This window comes from Phoca vitulina, unplaced genomic scaffold, assembly GCF_004348235.1.
Source record: "Phoca vitulina isolate PV1807 unplaced genomic scaffold, GSC_HSeal_1.0 scaffold84, whole genome shotgun sequence".
NCBI lineage: Eukaryota > Metazoa > Chordata > Mammalia > Carnivora > Phocidae > Phoca > Phoca vitulina.
In genome coordinates, this window is record NW_022589787.1 from 1619317 (window position 1) to 1625868 (window position 6552).

The following is a 6552-nucleotide window of genomic DNA, read 5'->3' on the forward strand; positions in this document are numbered from 1 at the left end:
GTTGTAGCTGTTTAAGAATTCTTTCTCAGTTAATTACAGTCCTGTGGGACCTGTGAACATAGCCCCACTGGCCACCAGAGCCAGGCAATGTAGGGACGTTTCCTAGCAGTATACACAAAAATCTGGGCACCAGAAAAGTGTATAAGGTCGTTTCTCAAAGACATTGACAAGCCAGAATGAGGCAGAGGGAGAGTATAAAGATTGTATTTATTGGCCTCCATTCCCTGAAATTCCCTCCATAGGCACCTATAAGTATGTCAGACCAGAAGCCTGTCCCTCATGCCAAAGTCCCTGGACATGCAACTAGGCTTCTTTCTCAGAAAGACTGAGGGTGTATTTCATTCTGCTAATTGTGCAGTGCTCCAGGAGCAGTAGTCTGCCAAAAGCTATCTCTGATTATTACAGTGCCGTGGGACCTAGGAACGCAAGCTTCCCTGACTTTCAGAGCCAGGTGATCAAGAGATGTCCCCAGGGTGGCATCCACAAAAATTGGGTAACAGGATATAAATACTGGGGTATCAGACATCTGTAGAAGTTCCCCTCCAGGAGACATTGATGTTCTGAAGCATGGCCCAGTAAGAGCATAAAGACAGTACTCACTGGCTGGAGTGAGGCAAAGGGGGAGTGCAAAGATGGCACCCTACAAAAACAGGAAAAAAGAGGGGAAAAGATGGCACCAGTGGAACTTAGCAAGGCAGAGGGAGAGCAGGAAGATGGCACCCACCAGTCTCCATCCCTGGAGAGTATCCCAGTAAGCACCTGCCCCTCAAACCAATGTCTTAAAATTAGCAAAAAGTCCCTTTTACATAAAGTCTGGGCACTTTTCAAAGGGCTGTTTCTGCTCTGTGCTGCACATGAGCATTTTATTTTATTTTATTTATTTTGTTTTATTTATTTTATTATTTTATTTATTTTTATGTAGGCTCCATGCCCAGCGTGGAGCCCAATGTGGGGCTTGAACTCACGACCTGGAGATTCAGACCTGAGCTGAGATCAAGAGTCAGACATTTAACTGACTGAGCAACCCAAGCACCCTTGCACATGGGCCTTTTAAGAGTCATCTCTCAGTTCACCACCACCCCACAGTTCTCATGGGTGTGAGTTCCATTGATATTCAAAGATATATGTTTTAGAGACTTGTCTCTTAGATGTTAGTCTTAATACTTGGGGTGCTTTATGTGGGTCATCACACAGGGGATGGGCTTTTTGGCAAGCCCCCTTTATGGCAAGATTATATCTCAGTCTTTTTTTAACTACTTTGATGTTTCCCTGCCATTTGCCTGATGTGAAGGGATTGCTCCACCAGTTTTTAGTTTCTTTTCAGAGGAAATTGTTCCATATTTAGTTGTAAATTTGATGCATCTGTGGGAGGAAGTAGGTTAGGATCTTCCTACATCACCATTCTGAACTGGAACCTTCTACTTAAACAAACAAACAAACCTCATTTATCATAGTCATTTTGACATCCTTGTCTGTCAATTCCAGTATGAATGGTTTTTTTTCTGTTAAGACCTGGTATGAATGTGTCTCTTCATTGACTGGTTATTTCTTGATATGTTGATTGAGTTAAGGCTTAGTTTTAGGTTTGGTTAGGTTGATATATTCAGTATTGTTTTTGTCCTGGAATGTAGCCATTATTCCTGGGACACACTTAAGCATGGTCATTCTGGAATTCCCACTTAATGCACAGTGTTTGCACCAAAGTACCTCGACTCTGACTGAGTTGGAATTACTATATCTCTCCATCATTGTAGCATTTTTGAAATCTATGTCTTGCATTCTTTTTTCCCAATAGCTGTTCGCCACCAGTTCTCCCAGAGTCTCACTCTGCACCAGGGCAACTTCAGATTAGAACAAGGACTCAAATGTATCTTGACTCAGATCTTTGGGTATTCTTTCTCAGAGGTTCCTTCCTCTTCAATATCTTCTCTACCATCCCAGCTGCCTTACAAACTCAAAGTTTTGATTTCTGTTTTTTCCACCCACCGAGACTGCTAATATCTGCTTGAGTTCTATTTTTCTGTGCCTCCATTTGAAAATGCATTTTGGGTACAACCAGTGAATATAAGTTCAATTGTGTGTTTCCCTTCTTTCAAAGATTGTAGCTTTGCATTGGCCGATGCCATCAAATGTCCAAATGTTCTATATATTTCTTCCAGCTTTTACAGTTATTTAAAATGGGAGAATGTTGGGGTGCCTGGGTGGCTCAGTCGGTTAAGTGTCTGCCTATGCTCAGATCATGATCTCAGGGTCCTGGGATTGAGCCCCGCATCAGGCTCTCTGCTCAGCTGGGAGTCTGCTTCTCCCTCTCCCTCTCCCTCTGTGCCCTCTCTCTCTCTCAAATAAATAAATAAAATCTTAAAAATAAATAAATAAAATAAAATGGGAGAATGTTGGATATTAGCTACTTTAGGAATGGATTAGGAAATCAGGAAATAACCCACCTTAAAAAATTGCCTTGTTTGTTTCTTTTAATCTTCCAGATGTTATTGTATTCATTGCATATATTTAATATATTATTTCATTATTCACCTACATTAAGTGTGTGTGTACAAAGTAAATGTAACCTATATTTTATACAAACAAAATTAGTGTACAGTGTTCACAAACATTTTCATTAGTGAGTCCATAAATATTAAATTATTTACTGCATGGTCATTTAAATGCCACACTATATGTATAAATACATGATGAGTTGCTATGTATGTGTTAAAAGGTGTTTTAGTAATATTTGGGGAAATCCGTTGGTTTTGGGATGGGGTTAGGAATGCAATATAATTTTTTACATTTAAAATACTGCTTCTACTTTCTGAAAAGTCCTGTCAAAAATATTTTTAAGAACGTGGCACCTGGGTGGCTCAGTCTGAATCTTGATTTCAGCTCAGGTCATGATCTCAGGGTCCTAGGATCAAACTCTTAGTTGGGCTCCATGCTCAGTGTGGAGTCCGCTTGATATTCTCTTTCTCCCTCTTCTTCTGCTCCCTTCCCATTTGCTCTCTCTCTCATGCCTGCTCTAAAATAAATAAATAAAATCATTAAAAAATTTTTCAAGAATGAATTTGATTTAGATAAGAACAAAAAATGTCAGTCTACCACTGTTCTTTGATTTTTTATCTTATAAATTAATTACCAGCTTATTACTAGCCTAACTATAGGAATCTACAAAGCTCTGCAATTCGTGGATTATAAATTACACTGTTTCCTGTCTTCCCTTCTGGCATGTCTTATTGGTTCCTGAACTCTTCACACTTGCTCCTTCTTTTTCTTCCTTGACTTCCAAATCACCTAATCCCCTTGGTGACCTATAATATTCTCTCCTACCTTACTGAGAAAACAAAGCCTATTTTTTCAGAATGTTGTTGTCTCATTTCTGCCTTGCTCTTCCAGATATTTATTGCTGGTTTCCCTCTTTCATCTTTTGTTACCTGGCTTAGCATAAAGGTTATTCTGATTAACCAAGTCATTCCTTCTCTATGGTAGAACATTATTCTCTTCCTCTCTACTGCATTTCCTTTGCTTTCACCTGAGTGTCCTCCTTTCTTTCCCTGAAAAAATAATATACATTTGATCTTGTCATTTCTCAAGTCAGCCTCTTTTTCTCTGCATTCATTCACTACTGTTTAAAATTCTGATATCTGGACTACATTTACTGTATTCTGTCATAAACACTCATGTCCTCTTCCATCTTCTGTAATCTGCCCCCCCAAGCTCTTTTTTTTTTTAAAAAAAAGATTTATTTATTTTAGATAGAGAGAGAGAGAGATTGAGCACTGTGCTCATGGGTGGGGGGAAGGGCTTAGGGAGAGGGAGGGAGAGGGAGAGAGAGAATCTCATGCACACTCCTCGCTGAGTGCAGAGCCCAACAGAGAGCTCAATCTTATGACCCTGAGATAATGACCTGAGCCAAAATCAAAAGTTGGATGCTTAACTAACTGAGCCAGTCAGGCACCCTGCTGAGCTTTACTCTTCAAGTTTGATAGTGACTTCCTGATATGAAGACTAAGACTTTTGTTGTAACACTTGACACCATTTATTGCCTGTACCTTGAAATCCTTTTTTTTAAGATTTTATTTATTTATTTGAGAGAGAGAGAGAAAACAAGTTGGGGGAGAAGCAGAGGGAGAAGCAGACTCCCTGCGGAGCAGGGAGCCCGACTCAAGACTTGATCCCAGGATCTTCAGATCATGACCTGAGCTGAAGGCAGATGCTTGACCAACTGAGCCACCCAGGAACACTGAAATCCTCCTCTTGAGGCCTCCATATCAATATCAATATATTATACTAGTTTTCTGCCTTCTTTACTGTCTCCTCTGCTGATTACTCTTTACCATTTCTTTACAACTTTGGCTCTGTTCCTTCCTTTTTCATTTTTTTCACTTAGAACATTAATTATTCCTCATCAGATCCACCTCAGATGCCTGCAAAAATATGTACTCATGGTATAGATTTTAATCTGGAACACTCATGAGTGCCCTCAGGTAATTTTTCTCAGATGCTAGTCTTCCCATTCTACAAAAAACTGATCATCTCAGTTTTCCAATGAGCATTTTTCTAACTGCCATGTTTCCCATTTCTTCCTTGCCAACAAAATTCCAGTTTTGTTCTGGCAGCATCTGCCCTGTTTCTCTGGATGGCAATGATTGGTGTTTGCTAGAATGGCAGTCTTGGAAGTCTTAGAAAAGCTGCATCCCCTCTGGTAGTGACTGGCTTGGAGTGTGCATGTGACCCAATTCTGGTCAATGAGACATAAGGAGCACTATGATGAGCACTTTGGGAATTTTCTGTATCTGACAAGAATTGTGCATATAGAGAGAATTATTTCCACACTGCCCCTTGTTTTCTGCTTTGGATGCTGTCTGTGATGCTTGAATCAGTAGCAGCCATTTAAGACAATGAGGAGAGAGGTATGCCCAACATGTGGGGTCTGCACAGTTGATAAATTTGTTGATTAAAGTGTTTTGCACAACTACAGAACCAGGTCCACAGGTAGAATCCTGGGACTTCCTGCATCCAGGTTTATCATCAAGTAAATTGATCCACTCCTTTATAATCACTTCAAACATTATGATATAAGCAATTGAAAGTAACAGATGGAAAACCATATACATTGCAAACATTTAAAAAAGAAAGCATGAGTGACTATATTAATATTAGATATATTTTATAGCAAAGAAAATTATCAAGAAGAAGGATATTCCATAATGATTAAAGGGTTAAACCCCCAAGAAGACATAGCAATCCTAAAAAATGCACCAAACACCGAGCAGCAAAATGTATGAACGTACAAGTGATAGAACTGAAAGCTGAGATAGACAAACCCACATTTACATTTGGAGATGTCAACATCACCTTTTCAACAACTGGTAGAACAATCAGGCAGAAAATCAGGAAATATATATACAAAGTAAATAAATCATCAGCATCTAGTCAACATTTATAGAACATTTCATCAAATAATAGCAAAATATACATTCTTTCCAAGTGCTTCCACAACATACACAAGAAAGACCATACTCTGTGTGATAAAACAACCCAATAAATTTGTAAGATTTAAAACCATACAGTGTATATTTTCTGACCACAATGGAAACAAACTAAAAATCAGTAACAGGTAAAGGGGTAATCTCCAAACACTTGTAAAGTAAATAATGTACCATAAGTCAAAATGGAAGTCTCAAGGAGAATCAAAATAATTGATTCAGAAGTCCTCACTCCCACCTTAAACAAGAAAAAAATGGACAAAACTGACAATCAATGAGTTATCCTAGACTTAGTAGAGAATTAAGGTCACAGGGCAAAACACCACCCTCAAATTTAGAGGGATAGATGAATATAGGGAATCATACCTGAGATTAGCATATCTGTAACAGATGCTGCTGGAGCCACAAACTAATAGGAACACTTAAGTGGTAGTTTTGATAACTTGCTGAAGACTAAGTATGACTCATGGGAGAGTTAAGAAGTTCCTGGGCTGCAGCTTGGCAGACCCCACACTTCATGGGTTTTTACCTCCAGGAACCCTGCCAGCTTCTCACTGTGAAGAGCCAGGGAAAATCCCCTCATGTCTCTAGCAGAAAGAAGGAAAAATAACTATTTTGAAATATGCCCAGAATAGTCTTCACAATAAATGCCTATTCTTTCTGGGAAAAGTCATTACCAGAGCTTTATCCTATCTAGGGGGAAAAGACAACCAGATCCAGCCTTCCTGTTTCACCTAAAAGAGGAGAAAAGGAAAGAAACAATTGTAAAAGTCATAAGCCTGGGACCCAGACCTATTAAAACAGAGGGTTTTTTTTATTTCTTTTTTTTTAAATTTAACATATAATGTATTATGTATTATATGTATTTTAGGGGTACAGGTCTGTGATTCATCTTATACAACACCCAGCGCTCACCACAACACATACCCTCCCCAATATCCATCACCTAGCTACCCCATCCCCCACCCACCTCCCCTCTAACAACCTTCAGTTTGTTTCCTAAGATTAAGAGTCTATTACCATATGATCCAGCAATTGCACTCCTGGGTATTTACCCCAAAGATACAAAAGT